Raw genomic sequence first — 20,217 nt, 5'->3', positions numbered from 1 at the left:
CACACAGCGAGCTGGTGGCAGCGCCGGGTCAGGTTCGGGCACTTCCGAAACCGCACAGACTCGGTGGCCCCGAGTCCCAGAGAGGATCTCCAGGATCCCTGCGCTCGGGGGAGGGGAGTGGAGAGGGAGACGTCGCCCCGCGCAGGCCGCTCACCGGCCTCTGCGGCCCCGTGACAGGCGAGGCCCCCGCTCCCGCAGGACCCAGCGCGGCTCGGGAGGGGCGGCCCGGCCGGCCCGGCACCTCCCGGCGGGGCCACCCGTGGGGACTTGTTGCTCACCTGGCCTTGCGCAGCCGCCCTCAGCGACAGACGGGCCGGCCGGTCGCCCTTCTCCGCCCCAGCTCTGTCCCCGCGGGCCGCCCAGGTAGCTGCCACACTGCTGGACCCCGGTCCGTGCACTACGCCCCCAGCGGTGCTTCACCGGCCCGCGTCCGCCATTACGCGATTCCCCGCCCTGGGACGCAGCCACACCCCGCCAACGGTCCTGATTGGCTCTCTGCCCCACCCGCCTGGGGCTTCCGGGCCTTTCATTGGCCTGAACGGAATGCCAGTTAAATAGCCACGCAAAAGACGTACTCAAGTGAACTGTCCGGGAGCTCCACCCGAGCTACTTCCGCAATCGGAGTAAACAGCGGGGGGCAAACCAAGTGCGAAGGGGGTGGAGATTCCATTAAATCAACTCCTAAGTTCAAAGCAGGAAAACTCCAGCTAAGAAAGTATAAAAACTCCTGCAAAGTGTATTGAAAGACGAATTCTTTTTCTTAGAGTTAAAAAGAACCAGTATTCTTGGTGGAGCGGAGGGGCCAAACTCATGCACTTGCTGTGGACACCCCTCAAGTTGCGCATCGTTTTGTCTCTTCCCTCCCGGTCTCAGGTGGGGCAGAAAGTTGGGTGGAGAGAGTGAGTCACTGGCTCGAACCCTCCACTGCAGGATCCAATCCGGGGGGGCGGGGAGGCCCTGGGTCCTGGAACTTGGAAGACGGTTCTGAAAGGCCAGGATCAGATGGCCCCCACCTAACTCTGCGACTTCAGACCACTTCATGAATTTATCTGGGTCTCAGTTTGTCCTGCGAAATAGGAGCAGTCCCGTGAGTGGGTATATGTGCATCTCGTTGGTTATAAAAGGCTGCAGCTGGATATCCGCGTGACGCTCGCAAGTTAGCAAAGATACCTCGTTTAATTCTCTAGAGCAACTCTGTGAGACAGATGGTGTTCTTGTTTTGGAGAAGAGAAACTCTATGACTTACCCCGGGTCACCCAGGGAATTTGAAACAACCCTGGGACTCAAACCTGTATATTTTGGTTTCCTCTCCTGTATGTCTCCCTTGCAGGCCTGGTGTCCCCTGAGAAAGACTTCCCTCCCCCAAACCCTCCCCATTCCAGGGAGGGTCTTGAGGGTGCCCGGCCAGCTTCCCATCTCTGGTCACCAAAGTCTGGCACAGCCCCACCCCCACCCCCACTCAGGCAAAGCTACTGTCAGTCACTAAGGTTTCAGGGGGAAAGTGATCCTCCTCCGGGTGTGCCTGATCTGCTTCTGGTGCTTCTGGTATCCTAAGAATCCGGCAGTGAGTAAGGGATGACAGGTTGGTCAGCAACCCAGACAGAATCCCAAAGGCGGTCCCAAGCTCCAAGAGAGGCAGTGACGCCACTGTGGGCCCTCGGTGGGGCAGCACCCATGCCAGGATTTACATCCAGGTCCCTCTGAACTCAGGACAGTGCTCTTTTCACTGCAGGATGGCTACTCCCAGAAGAGCTGGCTGCCTTGGCTGTAATTTCTAGTCATTTTCCCTCTCCTATCCAAGTACTAACCAGGCCCGACCCTGCTTAGCTTCCGAGATCAGACGAGATGGGGCAGGCGTAGACCATTTTCCCTCTCTGTAAAAAAAGGAAGTCGAAGGGAGTGTGGGGGACGGGAGGGGAAGCAGCTTTAGAAGGACAGAGACCACCAAGCAGGTGGTGTCCATGGCCCCAGTGCTGGCTGAGTCATGACCTCCAGGCTCAAAATGGGACATGTGGTCTGACAATCAATTAATATTTACATCCTGTCTGTGGCCACTGGGTGCTGGGAGACAGCAGGTGCTGTGCAGAGATTCAATAGGGTCAGACTGACCTTCTATTTAATCCAAACTCAACCACTTTCTAGCTCTCTGAGCCTCACCTACCTCTTCTCTAACATGGGTAGTTGTGAGGACTCAGTGAGTAATTGTGCAATTAATGAGACATGTGTGTAAAGTGCCTAGTAGCTACTTATTCATTCATAAATTCATCTATTCAGAAAAAAGAATTATTAAACACCAACTATGTAGGGCAGCCTGTTAGTGATGCAGCTACAATGGCAAACAAAACAGACTCAGACCCTCATAGAGCTTAGAGTTTGGTGGGGAAGTAAGTTGTTAAGCAAATGATCAGATGGATCAAAATACAATTAGAAACTGTGATAAGGAACAAGAAGGCAAAGTGCAATGTGTTTATAAGAGCAAATGTCAAGGGACGGGGTGGGGTTGGAGGACGCTTCCTGAAGAGGTGGTGTCTCGATGAGTGGGGCTGAACGAGGCAGCAGGTAGTTGAGAGAAGTGTTGCAGGCCTAGGGAGAGGGTGTGGAAGACATCTGGGCCAATAGAGATAGTGGCAATGGGAAGGGAGAACAGAGCTCACTGGGGCCTAAACAAACGTGGTGTGCAGGGAAGGGAACCTAGCTTTGAAAGTGGGGCTATTCTCCAAGGGCATCTATATTTTTCTGATAGTTCCTGAAAGAATGCAAGCTCTGAGGCCAACCCATCTGGATTTGAATCTTGGCTCTGCGATCTTATTTTAGACTGTGTGACCTTGAGCAGTTGCTACACCTCTCTGTGCCTCAGCTACTCTTCTGAAAAAATGGGGATAATAATAGGGAGCCATAAGGTGGAGGTGAGGATTCAACATGGAAATGTATATAAATCATTCTGGCACCTGAGGGCACTCCGTAAAATGGTGCTTGGTTTTCCCAGCATAAAGGGAGGTGAACCTGTGGCAACAGATCCAGCAGATAGGTGCATCTGGGAGAAAGCTGGTGCGAGAGGCTATACACTGGGCAAGTTGTCATCTGACCTTAATTGTCATAGAGGACTTTGGAGCCATGCAAACTTGGGTTCAGCCATGGCCAGTGTGGCTCAGTTGGTTAGCACGTCGTCCCATATACCTAAATGTTGCAGGTTCAATTCCCAGTAAGGGCATATACCTAGCTTGTGGGTTCAATCCCAGGTTGTAGCACAAACGGAAGTCAACCAATTGTTGTTCTCTCTCACATTGATGTTTATCTTTCCCCCTCATTCTAAAATCAACAAGCATATCCTTGGATGAGGATTGAAAAACAAACAAACAAAAAAACCTGGGTTCAAATCACAGTTATACCACTTGCTAGCAGAGTGATGTTGGGCAAGTGACGTCACCTACCTGAGTCTCAGTTCCCTTATCCATAAAATGGAGATCATAATTGTTTCTATTTCCAGAGCTGTGAGGATTAAATAAGAATAAACGTGAAGCACTTAGCACAGTGATCGGCACATAGTAAGCAGTTGTTGAATGTTAAATATTTTAAAAATATTTTTATTGATTTCAGGGAGGAAGGAAGAGAGAGAGAGAGAGAAACATCAATGATGAGAGAGAATAATTGGTTGGCTGCCTCCTGCAGGACCCGCACGGGATCGAGCCCACAACCTGGGCATATGCCCTGACTGGAATCAAACTGTGACCTCCTGGTTCATAGATCGATGCTCAACCACTGAGCCACTCCAGCTGGGCTGAATGTTAATTTTTAATAATAATTATTATTATTGATATCAGCAGTTACTGCCTATACTAGATAAGACTCTGGGGCTTTGCTTGAAGGTTGCCTGGAAATAGGAGCGTAGGTAGTTTCTGCTTTTAGACAATAAAGGTAGACAATAAAGTTGCTTTCAGAGGGGGTAATGCTGTCATTTTAATGGTGGTAATAATAAGCACTGATGTTGACTATTTACTATGTGCCAACTATGTGTTAAGTGCTACCTATGCATTAGCCATGCCCTAGCTGGTGTGGTTCAGTTGGTTGAGCATCATCCCATGCACCTAGAGGTCATCTGTTTGGTTGACTTCTAGTCCCACACATGACCAGGTCGCAGGCTCAGTCCCTGTCAGGAGGCATGCAGGAGGCAGCCGATTGATGTTTCTCTCTCCCTTCCTCTTTAAATTCAATTTTTAAAAAAACAAACATTATAAAACAAATAAATAAATCTGCATAGCCAGTCCTGCAAGTCAGGTCCTATTATTATCATCATTTTACAAATGAGACAAAGGAAACCCAGAGAGGTTAAGTGACTTGCCGAAAGCTCCCCAGCCAGGAAACAGCACAGCTGGAATTTAAATCAAACCTTGATTTTGGGGGGGTTGCTGCTCTTGAGGGCAAGCCCTCCCTCTTCTATTCAAAGAATCAGAGTTATCACCTGGAGTTAGAGGGATAAAATGATTCGCTGCCCCCTAGCTGCTTTGGTTCAGTGGATAGAGTGTAGGCTTAGATTTTATTCCAGTCAAGGGCACATACCTCGGTTGCAGGCTCAATCCCCAGCCCTGATCTGGGCACATGCGAGAGGCAACCAATCCCTGTGTCTCTCTCATTGATGTTTCTCTCTCTCTCTCTGTTTCTCCCCCTCCCTTCCACGCTCTCTAAAAATCAATGGAAAAATATCCTCGGGTGAGGATTTACAAACAAACAAAATTATTCACTATTAGTAGCAAGTCCCCAGGTTCCCAAGGCCAACCCTCATTCCTTTCACATCAATTCTAAAAAGTAACCCAGGTCTATTCCTTGTCCCCTGAGGCTGATAAGAGCAGGAAACAGACCCTCTTCCTCTGCCAGGGGTATAAAAGATATTTAGAGTCACCAGAACTGGGTCTGAGTCTCAACTGTGCCACTTAATGGGTCTGTAATCTTGACCAAATCACACCCCCTCTCTGAGCCTCAGTTGTCTCATCTATGAAATAGGGACAATAACAGCCCTGCCTCTGGGGCAGTCGTGAGGAGCAGAAAAAACAAGGCCTGCATAAACTATAAAGTGCTATCAGCACAAGAGTTCCTCTCCTGGTTGCTATGGGGATGGCAAGCACTCTGGGAACGCAGCCCAAGCCAATATAACAGGCAAAATAGCCTTCTCTGAAAAACAGTTTGGGGTTCGAGTCGAAGAGCTGCCTTTTACTCTCTGTGTGACTTTGGGCAAGTTATGTAACCTGGCTGAGCCTCAGTTTTCCCATCTACAAAATGGAGTGAATACTGCTGATCTTGTAGAGCTGGGAAGAAACCATGAAATTGCATAAGAAGTCGTGAGTCAGTGGCTGGTACAGAGCTGGCAGAGCGAAGCCTGCTAAGGAGATTCTAGGGGAAGAGACCAAAAAAGAATCACCCTGGCCCCTCCGTGCCACCCCTTCTCTGAGGGGAAGACAGTAGAGAGCTCTGTGCTCAGAGTCTAGAATGGTTTCCAGCCACTAACTACCCTACCTCTGGCAGAATTCTCAGCTCAGCTGCTCTCTCTCTCTCTCTCTCTCTCTCTCTCTCTCTCTCTCTCTCTCTCCCCCCCCCCCCCCCTCTCGTCAAACAAGTTCTTCTCCACTGAGCAATCCCAGGGGGCCCCATCCTCAGTTCCAGCCAAGCTCCAAGGCTTTCTCCGCCTCCACATCCTTAATCCACAGCCTTTGCGTTTGCCATTCCTTCCACCTGGAATGCTCTCTCCTCCTGGAGTGCCTTTGATGGGGCCGAGGCGGATGCCGGAGGGAAAGGATCTGGAATGATGCTCCCCCACCTCCTCCCTCCCCTCCCTTGCACACCCCACGCTGCGTGCCTGACCTCCCCCTCCCAGCTTGGGGAGGAGGCAGCGCTGGGAGGGGGAGGGGAGGGGGAGGGGGAGAGCTCAGCGAAGAGCCCTCTGTGGGGTTTTCACCTGCTCGGAAGAGGCAGACGGAAATGAAAGCTCTAGAAAAAGCGCCTGCTGCTCTGCTCCCGAGGCCCCAGCTTAGTGAAGCCTCCCTGCCTTCCCACTGCGCCATCTTCTCTTCCTCCCCCTCCTCCTGCAGGCAGGTGCCACAGTCAAGGGACATTGGTGGGCGGCAGGCCTGAGAGACCAGGGTTCAAATCCCATTTCTGCCACTTACCCAGTGAGTGGCCTGCTTACACCACATTTCTTTGTGAAAGGACACAACAATCCCTGCCTTTCAGGCTGCTGTGAGGACTGAGATGCCAGATGAAAGTGCCTGGCACAACCAAAGTGCTCAGCAATGGAGATCGCGGCAATGACAGCAAAGGCACACCATGCCCAGGTGCGCCTGGCACAGTTCTCAGCGCCTGGCACAGTTCTCATCACCTGGCACATACTAGCTTCTTTAATTCCTGGTAAGGTAGAGACCATTACTACCTCATATTTTACAGATGAGGAAACGGAGGCACAGAAAAATTAGATAATTTGCCCAAGGTCACACAGCCAGTAAGAGGCAGAACATAATCTCTGTTCTCACCCACTTCACTATGGTGTGCTCAGTGATAGTTGGCCATTATTATTGTTAATACTAGGGGCCCAGTGCACAAATTTGTACACCTTGTAAGGAACTGTGGGCCGTGAGGCTGCGGTAGGCACAGGGGTGGGTCTCGGCCCATCCTCCGTGCCCCCCCGGCCCCTCCCACCATGGCCCCTCCCAGTCCCTGTAGGCTGGCAGCCCGGCTCCCGCTGCCACTCCCACCCGCTGACAGCGCAGAGCAATTGGGGTCTGCGCCAGCAGTGGGTGTGAGTGGTGCCGGTTCCATCAGCAGGTGCCAGCAGGTGCGAGTGGCGGCTGCTGCCCCGAGCGCCCCTCAGGAGCAGGGGGAGGTGGAGAAGCCCTCAGGGGCAATCAGGCCGGCAGCCACCTGCACTGCTGAGTGATTGGGACTGGCACTGGGCACTGGCAGCGGATGCGAGTGGTGGCTCTGGCACCGGCTGCCAGTGGGGCTGGCACTGGCATTGGGTGCGAGCACTGGGCAGGACCATGGTGCACAGGAGCAAAGAATTTTCAGTAACCACCAGAGTTCACCCCAGTGACAGCAACCAGCACCCCGCCTTGGTCTGGTGCCCCTGCTCACCTGCTTCACCATCCCGCTGCATCCAGCACCTGCTATGTTCAACGCACACCCCCTGGTGGTGAGCACACATCATAGCAACTGGTTGTTTGGTTGTTGGGTTGTTTTGGTTGTTCTGCCATTCAGTCTATTTGCATATTAGCCTTTTATTATATAGGATTATTTGTTCTTATCTATACTGACTCTATCCCCTTAGTAAGTACATGTTATTCTCTTTCCTCCTACCTTCAAAATCCTGCCTAAATTTTCCCTCTTTTGTGACATCTCTTAGTCTATTCATTTAACAAGCATATATTGCTATCTGCTTTGGCCAGGCCTATGCAGGGCACTGGGGACCCAAGGGTCAGTCCACCCAGTCTCTGCCTGCCAGTGGCTCCCAATCTGTTGAAGGAGAAGACACATACATAAAAATTACAAAAAAAAAAGAGGGAGACACCAGCCCTGGCTGGGTAGCTCAGTTGGTTAGAGCACCGTCCCGATATGCCATTGTTGTGGGTTCAGTTCCCAGTCAGGGCACCTAAAGAAGCAACCAGTGAATGCATAAATTTGTGGAACAACACATCAATGTCTCTCTCTTTCAAATCAATAAAAAAAATTTTAAAAAAATTTTAAAGCGGGAGATGCCAATTCAGCAGGAGCTGTGAGCTCACAGAAGCATAGACCTTAACTGGGGGTTGGGGCAGGCTTACAGAGGAGGGGTCATTTGAGTGGGGTCTTGAAGAATGAGTAGGAGTTCCTCAAACAGAGTTATGAAATGGGAACATAGAATATGATGCATAGTGCAGATCCTGCGAAAGGGATTGAATAAATTAAGGCTAGAGAGCCAGGCCCTAAACTGAGTGCTGCAGGTATAGAGGTGGAAAGATATTAACTGGACCCTCAGAGAACTTACAGATTTGTTGTGGGGGTAAAAATATTCATATTAAAGAAGCATCCAGAGAAGCTTTGGGACTACCAAAAAGAGACCTAAACGGGTTCAGTGAAGGCTTCCTGGAGGAGTATTCGATGTCTAGGCTGAGACTTAAAGATCAGAGCTGGATTATGTCACCTACTGCCAGCCCAGCCCATATATAAACTCAACATAAAAACAATACTAACTGTAAAATAAGAATAGGAGCCCTAGCTGGTTTGGCTCGGTGGATAGTGTGTCGGCCTGCGGACTGAAGGGTCCCGGGTTTGATTCTGATCAAGGGCACATGCCTGGGTTGCAGGCTTGATCCCCAGTGGGGGGCATGCAGGAGGCAGCTGATCAATGAGTCTCTCTCATCATTGATGTTTCTATCTCTCTCTTCCTCTCTGAAATCAATAAAAAAATATTTTTTTTAAAAAATTATCAAACATCAAATTATTTTTAGAAGACGCTGTTTGTTGTTTAAAAAAATTTTTTTTTTTTTTTATCAGAATTGAACTGTGACCTCCTGGTTCATAGGTTGACCTCAACCACTGAGCCATGCTGGCCGGGCTGAAAATAATGTTTTTAGTGCCCCTGCTTTGCTGGTGCCTAAGCACATGGCTGCTCTGCTCACTGGGTAATCCAACAGGGTGATAGGCCAGAGGGAGCCAAGCAGGTGAGAGGTGGAGAAGGGTGTGGCAGGCACTAGGAATTTCACCTGCAAAGGCCCAGAGGCAAGAGAAAACTTGGTGGGGAGGGAGGAAACCTTTAGATGGAGCTGGTGGGTAAAAGTGGTGGGAAGGAGAACTGGACTAGATTCTCAGGGTGCTGGGAAGGCACTTTTAACGGGGATTTGTCATAATCAAATGTCCTTTTTGTGAGATCACTCTGAATATTTCTAGAGACTTATTTATGGTTTGAATTCATTCATTCAAGAGACCATGTATCTACTGTGTTTCAAGCACCCACCCAGGGCTGGGGCTGCAACAGATCATTAAGGGTTGTGCAGACAGAGCAAGATGTGCAGGGACACCGAGCTCCACACCTACAGAGGTGTCCGAATGGATAAAGGTTTGGAGTGTGAAAGTGCATGACTTCCGCAAAGGGAACCGTGAGCCCATGCTGGACAAGGAAGCGGCACAATGGGAGACGGCGCTCGGGGAACTTGCAGCGGAGAGATCAAGGATTCATACGAGAGAATAAAGGAATGCGAGCAGGAGTGGAGGCGATCGATTAGGGGCGCGTCCTGATCTCGTGACCTCCATGGAAGGTGGCCAAGTGGGCAGAGGGGCAGAGGCCCCAGCCAACCGCCTCAGCCCGCCCATGCTTTCTCAGCCCTGCTGAGCCCTGCAGCTTGCGCTCTGGCTCTAGAAATCAGACCAAACTCTGAAGGAGAACTGAGGCGGGTGAGGGTGGGGTGGGCCGGGACACAAGCCCAGACCTCTCACCCCAGCAGGGCCTTCCTTCCCAGTGGCTGGAGCCAACCCAGTCAAGGAATCAGCGCTTACAGGGAAGGATTAAGGAACTGGTTGCTTTTTTACCCAAAATATGGCTGCATTTCTCTCTCTCTCTCTCTCCCTCTCTCTCTCTCTCTCTCTCTCTCTCTCTCCCTCTCTCTCTCTCAAGAAAAATGTTCCTGTACACGCACCCGGAGGCTTTTGCAGGAGGCGGCTGTTGGAGAACCGGGAAAACAAGCCAAGAAACAAGAGAGAGGAAAGAGACCACGCCTTGCCTGGCAGATTCCTAATGGCCCAGGAGGCCCGAGGCTTTACAGAGGGAGTCCGGTGGGGGCTGCCTTGGGTGGGAGGGAAGGGCAGGCCGAAGGACAGCCACTTGCTGGCTGGTGACCTTGGGCGGGATGCTGCCTGCTTTCCTCTGGTGAGAATGGGGAGGAGGGGGGCAGGGGCAGGGCTGGCCAGCTGAGGTCACAGGAAGGCCCCTTCAAGCCTGAAACGCGATCTCGGGATGTGGGGCCTGCCAACCTGCAGCGACCCTGGGCCAGCAGAGATGAAAGGCTGCCTGTCCCCAGCTTCCGGACCCCTGAGGCCCCAATGCCTCAAACTTGAAGGGCAGTAAAGCTGCTACAGCTGGCTGGAGCCGGTTGTTGTGCTCCCCACCCCACCTGATGTCATCCAACCCTCCCTTCCTGGTTTTGCAGAGGACACTCAGGCCCAGAGAGGGCTGGTGACCTGCCCAAGGTCACACAGCAAATTGGAAGCTGAGCCAGGACTCATCACGAAGTCCTTGGACTCCAAGTCCAGGCCTCATTCCCTTTCCCAGAAACTTGGCTGCTTGGGGGTTTACCCTGGGGAGTTGGAGAGACCCAGGCGTAGGGAGGACAGTTAGGAGCTGTGTCTGTTTGAAAGCTTAATGTTGACTAAAGTGCCTTTTTTTTTTTTTTTTTTTTTTAAGACAAAAAGAACCGTTCCAGTCCCTGACATGAGCCTGGGCTTGCTCTGCTGGCAGGGGAAGGAATGCAGTTCTGGCCGCCACAGCTGCTGGTGGCCAGCTGCGGCTTCAGCTCTTGCTGCTCCCACCCCAGCGGGCAAAGGGACAAAGGCCTCTTCTCAGGCCTGTCCCCTCCAGCCCCATGGATCAGTGGGGGCAGAGAATCTACCAGGAGGTGGGGTCGCTGACCAGCCAGTGACTTAGCTGTTCCTCTCTGGATCTCAGTGCCCTTTCTGGAAAATGGGGACAGAGTATTTGCCTGACTTACTTCTCAGCGTTGTTTTCCAAAGAGGCGAGGTTACAGAAATGCATTCTTCTCAGCTGAGGGGCTGCCTACTCAGAGACCGCTCTGCCGCCAACGCCCCTCCCCACCTCATACCTCACCTGGCCAGCCCCTGCTCACTCTGCTCAGCTCAGCAGAACCATCCCCTGCTCTGGGGAGCCTCCCCCCACCTCCAGCCTGTGCTGCTTCTGGGTATTAATGGTATTAATCACGGCGGTAATTAAATAATTAATTGTGTAATTGGATCTGTCTCCCCACTAAATGTGAACCCTGTAATAATAATAGCTGACACTGACTGAATGCTTCCGCGGTGCCAGAGACTACAGGTATTAACTATCCCACTAAATCCGTTTGGCCGGTACTGTTAGTTTCCCCATCTTACAGATGAGGAAACTGAGACAAGGAGAGGTTCCGTACGTCACCTGAGGTCACAGCACGTTGGAGGCTGAGCCAGGACTTAGCACAAAGAAGTTGCAGAACCAGGATTCAAACCCAGACCCCAAGCTATAACCATTACCGCACTAATAAGTCAGCTTGTTCCTGCCTATGCCCAGCTCCCAAAACATCTGGTATACAGTAAGTGCTCCATTTACAAACAGTAGGTGATGAATACATAAACAGGTAATGAGTACACAGGAGTATTTGGAGAAGAATAAAGCACCTTCCAGGAGTGAGTTTTACGGGACCGTATGCGGAGCTGAGCCACGGTGAGGGGAGCGAGTGCCTGATAGACTACCGTAGTCCCCGTTATCTGCCTTTTCGCTTTCTGCAGTTTCAGTTACTTGCGGTCAGCTGAGGTCTGAGGATATGAAATAGAAAGTTCCAGAAATAAACAATTCATATGTTTTCAACAACGCACCATTCTGAGTAGCATGATGAAATCTCTCACTGACCCACTCTGTCCTTCCCCGGAGCAGGTATCCACGCTGTATACACTCCCTGTCGCCTGGTTAGTCACTTAGAAGCCACCTCAGTTATCACTCAGATCAGCTATCACTGTAGCACAGGGCTTGTGTTTTACTTCATAATGGCCCAAAGCAAAAGAGCAGTGACGGTGGCAATTTGGACATGCCAGAAAGAAGCTTAAAGTGCTTCCTTGAAGAGAGAAGGTGAGTATAGTACAATAAGATGTTTTGAGAGCGAAACCACGTTCACATAACTTTTACTAGAGCACGTTGTTATAATTCTACTTTTTAAAAATTGATTTTAGCCGAAACCGGTTTGGCTCAGTGGATAGAGCGTCGGCCTACGGACTGAAAGGTCCCAGGTTCGATTCTGGTCAAGGGCATGTACCTGGGTTGCGGGCACATCCCCAGTGGGGAATGTGCAGGAAGCAGCTGATTGATGTTTCTCTCTCATCGATGTTTCTAACTCTCTATCTCTCTCCTTTCTTCTCTGTAAAGAATCAATAAAATATATTTAAAAAATAAATAAATAAAAATTGATTTTAGAGAGAGAGGAAGGGAGGAGCATAGAGATGGAAACATCAATGAGAAACATCGATTGGCTGCCTCCTGCACGCCCCCTACTGGGGGTTGAGCCTACAACACGGGCATGTGCCCTGACCAGGAATTGTACCAGTGACCTCTGGGTTCATAGGTTGGCACTCAACCACTGAGCCACACCTGTCAGGCATAATTGTTCAATTTATTATTATTGTTAATGTCTTACTGTGCCTAATTTATAAATTAAACTTTATTATAGGTATGTATGTATAGGGAAAAAAAACATAGTATATATAAGGTTTGGTACTAATCTGTGGTTTCGGGCATCCACGGGGGGTCTTGGACATCGCCCACAGATAAGGAGGGACCACTCTATTGTTAAGGACCAATTATTGGGCTTCTTTCTGGAGCACATAGGCCAAAACTCTGGGACATCATCTTTGACTCCTACTTCATCTGCCAGAGCCAGTCACTCCCCAGATTCTGCATAGTTTCTCCCCAGTGCATCTCCTCTTCATCCCTCAATCTCTATCATTTTCTTGGATTTTTTGCAGCAACTCCTACACAGGTTTCTCTGTCTATAATGTCCTTTAAAGCGAGCCTCTAAAAACAGAAAACTAATTGGGGTGCCAACCCGCTTTACCTGTTTCCTCACTAACGAACCTTCCATGGCTCCCCGTCATTCTCTGGATAAAGCCCGCACTCCTCATCAAGACTTCCACCACCCAACCCCTACCTGCACCCTTCCAGCCTCACCTCCTGCCCCTCTCCTCCACGTGTCCTTTGCCCAGGCCACTAGGCTAGTATATAGTAGAGGTTAAGAGCATAGAAGCAGGGAGACCTGGTTCTCCATTCTGTTCCACCATTTACCTGCTGTGAGTGTTTGTAAACATATCCATTCCCTTCTCTAAGCCTCAGTTACCACACCTGGAAAATGGGCATAATTATTATACCTACCTCCTAGCATCATTGTAGGGATGAAATGAATACATAAGGTGCTGAGCACAGTACCTGAGACTCTGAACAGTCACTATAGTTCTTACTTTCCTCTGCCACCAAGGACATTTCTTACTGTTGGGTAATTTTTTATTACCCAACTCAAATGTCATCTCTTGGTAGAAATTTTCCTTGATATTCACACTCTGTTCCCCAAATGAAATCAGCCTCACTCTCTATACTCGCTTGCACTTTGCACCTTTATAAAGCACTTGTAATGTGCACTCTTTCTCCCATTACCCCAAGAATTCCCTGAGAGTGGGAACAATAGCTCCTTTTCTTTCTTTCTTTCTTTCTTTCTTTCTTTCTTTCTTTCTTTCTTTCTTTCTTTCTTTCTTTCTTCCTTCCTTCCTTCCTTCCTTCCTTCCTTCCTTCCTTCCTTCCTTCCTTCCTTCCTTCCTTTCTTTCTTTCTTTCTTTCTTTCTTTCTTTCTTTCTTTCTTTCTTTCTTTCAGAGAGAGGGAGAGAGAAACATCAATGTGAGAGAGACACATCAAGTGCTTGTCTCCCGCACGTGCCCTGACCAGGGCTAGGGATCAAGCTTGCAACTGAGGTATGTGCTCTTGACAGGAATTGAACCCAGGACCCTGCAGTCCACAGGCCAATGCTGTAGCCACTGAACTGAACCAGCTAGGGCTATAGTGCTCTTCTCAACTCCAGCACAGAGCCTGGCATACAGCAGGTACTCAATAAATGTTGGTTGAATTGAATGAAGTCACCACTCTTAGTGCCTTTCTTGAGTACCTGCAGGGAGGAGACCCGAGTGATGATATAGCCGGACTCTGCTGGTACTTGACTGCTCAGGTCCTACTTCAGCTCTGGTTCGGGGCACATTGGTTTGTGTATGAGTGGATGGAGGAAACTCCTGACCTCTGGGCTCTTTCTTCGTGGCAGAGACTCTTCCATCCTCCAAGGGAGTGAGAAAGAGGGGAGGGGGTGCGGGGGTCGAGGTGTTGGACAGGGATGAGGTGGGGCTCTAGCCAGAGCTGGGGGTGTGGGTGGGAGCTGGCAGACTCCAGCTCCTCTGAGGCCAGGGTTGGGCCTGGCAGCCCAAGTCCCCACCTGCAATGCCCTGCCTCATCCCAGCACATGGATTAAGAGACTTTTCAAGTTGTAAAGCTACTTCTTGATTTGCAAGGAGGCAGAATCCAAGCCTGTCCTGTCCGGTTGCTGAGCAGGGAGAAAGGGGAGTGTTTCCTTTTATTCTCTTTTCTGTGTAGGCAACACCTTGCAATCCTGGCGTACACCAAAGAAGGCAATACTCAATTTTGCAAACCTAGATTAAGGTCACCCTTTCCCCAACTGCTGCTTCAATTGCTGCTCCTGCCACTCCCCTAATTTAAAACCCTTCTCTGTTTGCCTGCTCTCCTCGGGATAAAGCCCTAACTTCTAACCCAGCCCACGAAGCCCCGGATGGTCTGGCCCTGTGTACTTCTTGGGCTTTCTCTCACTTCACTCTCCCGCTGCCTTAGCTTCATTTCTTCTGGCCTTTTCTCAGTTCTTCCAACATACCTTGCCCCTTCTTTCCTCTGGGCCTTCATACATACTGTTTTCTCTGTCTTGGCTGCTGCTCACTATCCCCTGACAATTTTGTTTTATGTTTAGTGCGTTTGATGCCTAAGAAATCCTTGCCTGTCCCAAGGTCATGGAACTATTTCCATATATTTTCTTCTAGTGGCTTTGTAGTGTTAGCTTTCACACTTAGGTCCACGATTCATGTTGAATTAATTCTTGTGTGGTTCGAGGTAGGGACTGAGACTCATTCCCACTCTGTTTCTTCCTACTTCTTCTTTACAATCCTGCTTATGCCTCACCTCCTTTGAGAAGCCCTCCGTGACTACTCCTGCACGAGATCCGGTCCTCCTACTCCACAGCCCATAGCACCCTCTATTGCAGCATTTGTTACACTCGTAATTAAATAATTATTTGTGTAATTACTTGTTTAGTATGTCATCTCCTCGAGCGTACTGTCGCTCTGTGAGCTCAATGCTTGTGACTGTCTTTTAAAAAGCCTTTCACTGAAATGTATCAACACATATAGCTTGGTGAATTTTCACAAACTGCACACACTATGTAAGGGTACCCAGATTCAGACATAGAACATTCTGATGCTGCACATTTCCTATACCTAGAAGCCCCCTCATGTTCTTGCCAGCTATAACGGTCTTTTTTTCTTTTTTAACCCTTTTTAGCACCCAGCACAGGCATTATTAGGCTCTCAAAAAAGAAATCTTTGTGGAATGAACGAATTAGTTGGTGATGCTTAATTCTTCTTCAAAGAACTGGACATGGAATCTAATATCTCAGCTCCAGCTCCAGCTCAGCGTGATCTTGAAGAGGTCACTCCTGCTTTCTGGGTCTCTGCTTATGAAATGGAGGTGGATGGAGGCAGGTTGGACCAATAATCTCTTTGGAGCTTTTCCAGTTCTGGCATTTGGGGCAAAACGGCCCCCCTGGGTTATGAAAATACGTCGTCAGGGGCTCTTGGGTTTCCTCCCTGAAGACGAGGGCCTGGGAGGGTTAGGAACTTGATAAGGTCGTATGTCGGAAGCCCGAGCCTTAGAATCAGAAGGCCTGGGTTTGAGTCTTGGCCTGACCTCTGGGTGACCTTGGGCCAATCTCTTCCCTTCCCTGGGCTCCCTGGATCTCTTCACCTAAAATGAGGCGTAGGTTGACCTCACCCACTTGAAGAACAGTGATGCTGGCCCCGGGCCCCTGAGCATCGAGGTTCAGTTCCTGCAGCAGGGGCAACTCTGGCTCGGGCTCCTCCCTGCCAGGCACTGCGGGGGGAGGGGGAAGCACAGGATATGATCACCGCCCTGGGGCAGGGAACTCGAGGCCTGGCTAGAGGGACCCAGTGTTCAGCCAGGAACCAAATGGAAAATGGGCGGATGGTCCAAATGATTGTGTGTGTGGGGCTGAAGGGAGAGCGGCTGGAGTTCCAAATAGGGGTAGGAGACCTGGGGTGGGGGCGGGGCGGGGTGAGACAGACATGGCTTCCTGGGGGAGAAGCCTGTGGAAATTGGCAGGGCAGCCTAGGGCGCTTCCCAGAGAGGGGAGGAGGCAGGAAGGAGGAAATTGGGTCCAGGTGACCACAGAGCAGCAACTTGGCCAGGGACTAGAAGAGGAGGGGCTGGCGGGAGCTTGGGCAGCCGCCCCACAGCTGGGCTTTAAGGGGGGGCTGGGGGGCCGCCTCTGCTTTGGCCCTGGGAAAGCACCATCTTCTCAGGCCACAGGCTGGGAAGCAGGGCAGGGTTGTGAGCTCAGGCCAGAGGGGCCTCTCTGAGCAGCCCCCGGGGCCCTGCCTGGCTCTGCTGGGCTGCAGAGGATGCGGAGCAGAGTCAAGCTCCAGTCCCCGAAGCTCCCTCCATAGGACCCTCCCTCCGGCTTGGCTCACTTTTCGGCCTCTTCCTGGCTTTACAACTAGGGGGCACCCAGAGCCCCTAGCCTGTATGCCATTCCTTAGGCAGGTGACTGAGGCAGAGTGGTGGCCAGCCAAATTAAGAAACTGAGTTATAACTATGATAACGGGAAAACACAGCAGAGCTTATAGTTAAGAGCGTAACTGCCAAGGTCCCACTCCCAGATCTGCCATTTATGAGCTGCGTGAGCTTAGGTCAGTCCCTTAACCCTTCTGTGCCTCAGTTTCCTCATCTGTAAAGTGGGATGATAACATTACTTATATCAGGGGGTTGTTGTGGGGAGTAAATGAGATAATAGGTGTAAAGTAGGTGACTATGGAGCATTGCCACGTCAGAGGCAGTAAAATGAACAAGTTTGGAGTCGCTCCTCTAGTCTGAGCCTCAGTTTCTTCATCTCGAAAATACTGCTAATTCCTGCCTTCAAGGGCATTTGTGACGACTTGTAAGGGCAAGCTGGTCTCTAATAAGGGTACATTGGAGGCCCTTCTCAGAGGCCCTTCTCCTCGCCCATCCCCTCCCTGGCCCACCATCTGCACGTTCAAGCTCTAGTCACCCGTCCCCAGAACAGAGCGGCCCCCTGGTCACCTCTCAGGCCTAGGAATCCACCCTGATAGTGGGGTCTAGACTAGGCGACGGCCCATTCAGGCCCTTGAAGCTACCTGAAGGGACTCCAGGATCAGGGCACCCAGAGGTGGTCTAGAAGGGGCTAGGGGTGTGCTCTCGTGTGCATGGCCTCTTGGTTTATCTGACTTCTCACTCGGTGAAGAAGAGCCTAACACAGCTGGACTAGAGTAGGCCCTCTGAAACAGCAGGGGCTCCTGCCTCCCTGGGTGCCTGGGCCTCAGGGCCAAACTAATTAAGAGTAAATGGCAAAGCCCAGCATAGCACACGGTAAACACTTGGGAGAAAGAAAGAATGGCTGTCATCCATTCTCTTCCCAGCAAACCTGGAGAGCAGGCACTATTCCGCCTATTTAGAATATGAAGAAACTGACTCAGAGAGGTAAAGTCACTTGCTTGAGGTCACACAGCTGGTAGTGGAAGCTGGATCTGATCCTGAAGGGGCTGCTAGCCGAGGAACGGTCACCCGCAGATCTTGTTGGGGCTGGGCCAGGAGTCAGGGGCTGGCTGGGCATGGTGTCTATCCCAGGAGGATAACCAGATCCACTCAAGATAGAGGGGCTTAGTTTACCCTCAGGAACCTTCTGCGAGCCCATCCCACAACCCTCTAGTAGTGTTCTAGCTGAAGTTATTTATTCATCCTACACACATGTGCTCCCCCCTCCCCTGTGTAGAGCTCTGGGCTAGGCTCTGGGGACCCTAGATGAATCACACGTACTACCTTTGGAAACCGGGCCAGTCACTTTACCTTTCGGGGCCTGGGCGTCACCTGTGTGAAATGGGGATGGTGGTAAGATACTTTTTTACATGTAGCCATGAGGATCACATACTGTCGCGAGCATAAAACTCTTCCATAAAGTCTAGCACATAGGAAGAAGCATTCCATGAGTGTTAACTACCTGTAATGAAGGGCGTAGAGTAGACTGAAAACTGATTCTTGTTGGGGAACAGGGTCAGATCCTTCTTGGAGAAGGGGACAGCTATGTCGGGCCCTGAGGGATGAAGAATTCACCTGGGGAAGCGGGGAGGCCATTCCAGGAGGAATGTACTACATCAGTGGTTCTCAACCTTCCTGATGCCGCGACCCTTTCATACGGTTCCTCGTGTTGTGGTGACCCCCAACCATAAAATTATTTTCGTTGCTACTTCATAACTGTCATTTTGCGACTGTTATGAATCATCATGTAAATATCTGATATGCAGGATGTATTTTCATTGTTACAAGTTGAACATAATTAAAGCATAGTGACTAATCACAAAAACAATATGTCATTATATATGTGTTTTCTGATGGTCTTAGGCGACCCCCGTGAAAGGGTCGTTCGACGCCTAAAGGGGCCACGACCCACAGGTTGAGAGCCGCTGTACTGCATGGACAAAGGCCCAGCGATGTGGAAGGATATGACCTGTCTGGGTGTGGCTGAGCAGCGTCAGCTGGGAGGAGTGATAGGAAATGAGGCTGGAAAGGCGGTTTCAAGGCCTCAAGTGCCTGGCTGCCGAGTTTAGACTGTAGAGGCCTGGGGACAGAGCAGGACGCTCCGAGTTGGGCAGGGACAGGATTGTGCCTGTTTTAGAAAGATGATTCTAACTGTAGTGTGGAGAGTGAACCGGAAGGGGGGAGACTGGGTGTCGGGGAGCAGATCTGAGCATGCTCCCTGTGGCTTTAAGTCCCCCAGTGGCTCCCCACCAGCCTACAGGCCAGGCTCTGACCTCTCTTACGTCCCGCCCATCCACAGGCTCTTTCCTGGACGAGGGATGTCTTTCCTCTCCCTTTGTCAGCGACTTTCTCACCCTCCTTCAGGTCTCTGTTCACCACACTTTCTCCTGGAAGCTCCTCTAGGCTCCTCCTCCTCCTCCTCCTCCTCCTCTCAGCACTTGTGGACGTGCCCATCTCCTTGAACAACTCTAACCAGAGCAGGGACTGTGGGGTCCTGCTCATTGCCGTGTCCAAAGGTCCCAGCAGAGTGCACAGCACATGGTCAACCCCCCTGACCAGATGCATTCATGAGCCAGGAGTGAATGGGTAAACCCATTAGAGGGGGGGTGAGAGCCGGAGTGCACATGGTGGGGTCTGCAGTGGCAATGAGGAGAGAGAGATGGGGAGAGAACTGACAGGACACACGATGGATGAGAGCTGAGCCCAGGGGAAAAGAAAGAGTTGGTGAAAACTCAGAGGCGTCTCCCTTGGAGAAGCCCTGATGCCTTTAATCAAGATGGGAAACATGGGTGCGGGTGGAGGCGGGCAGGAGGAGCTGGCCAGGGCTGGAGGCGGGGGCCTGGCACAGGCTGCTCTTGGAATGCTCCACTTCTCTGTCTCCCCAGAGTGGGTCCCCATCAATGTCCACGACTCTGCCAAAGTGTGGCCCCCTCAGAGAAGCCATGCGGACCGCCCTCGGTAGGCTGACCCCCCACAAATTGTTCTCTACCGCCCTGGCTGGGTAGCTCAGTGGGTTGGAGCGTTGTCCTGAGAAGCCAAGGTTGTGGGTTGGATCCCTGGTCAGGGAACAGAGGAGAAGCAACCAATGAATATGCATAAATAAGTGGAACAACAAAGTGATGTTTCTCTCCCCCCTCCCTAAATTCAATAAATAAAAACAAGAGAAAGAGAGCAAATACTCTTTTTTTTTAAAAATTATTCTCTACCAATACACTCTGCATTTCCTTCCCAGCCCTCCTAGTGATTGCAGTCAGGTAGCTGTTGATTTGTATTTTACTTACAGTGTGTCTTCCTCACTAATTTGGAAGTTCCTTCAAGTCAGGGACCTTGCTTGCTTTATTGACTGTGTATACCTGCTGTATGAATGTGGGAAGGAAGGAAGGAAGGAAGGAAGGAAGGAAGGAAGGAAGGAAGGAAGGAAGGAAGGAAGGAAGGATTTAAATGCCTTGATAAGGAATTTGACTCTCAGCCTCGAGGGACTGGGGAGCCATGGAAAGTTCTTAAGGAAGGCAGTGTCAGATTCAGCTTGTGTTTTAGAAAGCTCGCCCTGGGGGCGGAG

The 20,217-nt window shown here is 50.7% G+C and overlaps 1 protein-coding gene and 1 long non-coding RNA gene across 4 annotated transcripts in view; one reads left to right on the top strand and one right to left on the bottom strand.

The window, feature by feature from the left end:
• The window catches only part of WASF2 (WASP family member 2), a 65,452-nt gene extending 65,004 nt beyond the window's left edge, over positions 1-448 (bottom strand). Inside the window, exon 1 of one of the 3 annotated variants that reach the window (XM_059690622.1) lies at positions 279-448. The gene's annotated coding sequence lies outside the window, so the exon portion shown is untranslated. The remainder of the gene's footprint in view (positions 1-278) is intronic. The other 2 variants (XM_059690621.1, XM_059690625.1) reach the window with 2 other exon arrangements.
• A 138-nt stretch (positions 449-586) lies between these two features.
• On the top strand, positions 587-11,732 carry LOC132231457 (uncharacterized). The gene is made up of 4 exons (XR_009452061.1): positions 587-1,087; positions 8,945-9,119; positions 9,635-9,792; positions 10,421-11,732. It is a non-coding gene; the product is annotated as an uncharacterized LOC132231457 (long non-coding RNA).
• The last annotated feature ends 8,485 nt before the right edge of the window (positions 11,733-20,217 follow it).

Source organism: Myotis daubentonii, chromosome 3 (assembly GCF_963259705.1).
Source record: "Myotis daubentonii chromosome 3, mMyoDau2.1, whole genome shotgun sequence".
Taxonomy (NCBI): domain Eukaryota; kingdom Metazoa; phylum Chordata; class Mammalia; order Chiroptera; family Vespertilionidae; genus Myotis; species Myotis daubentonii.
This window is presented reverse-complemented; position numbering and strand designations above follow the sequence as displayed.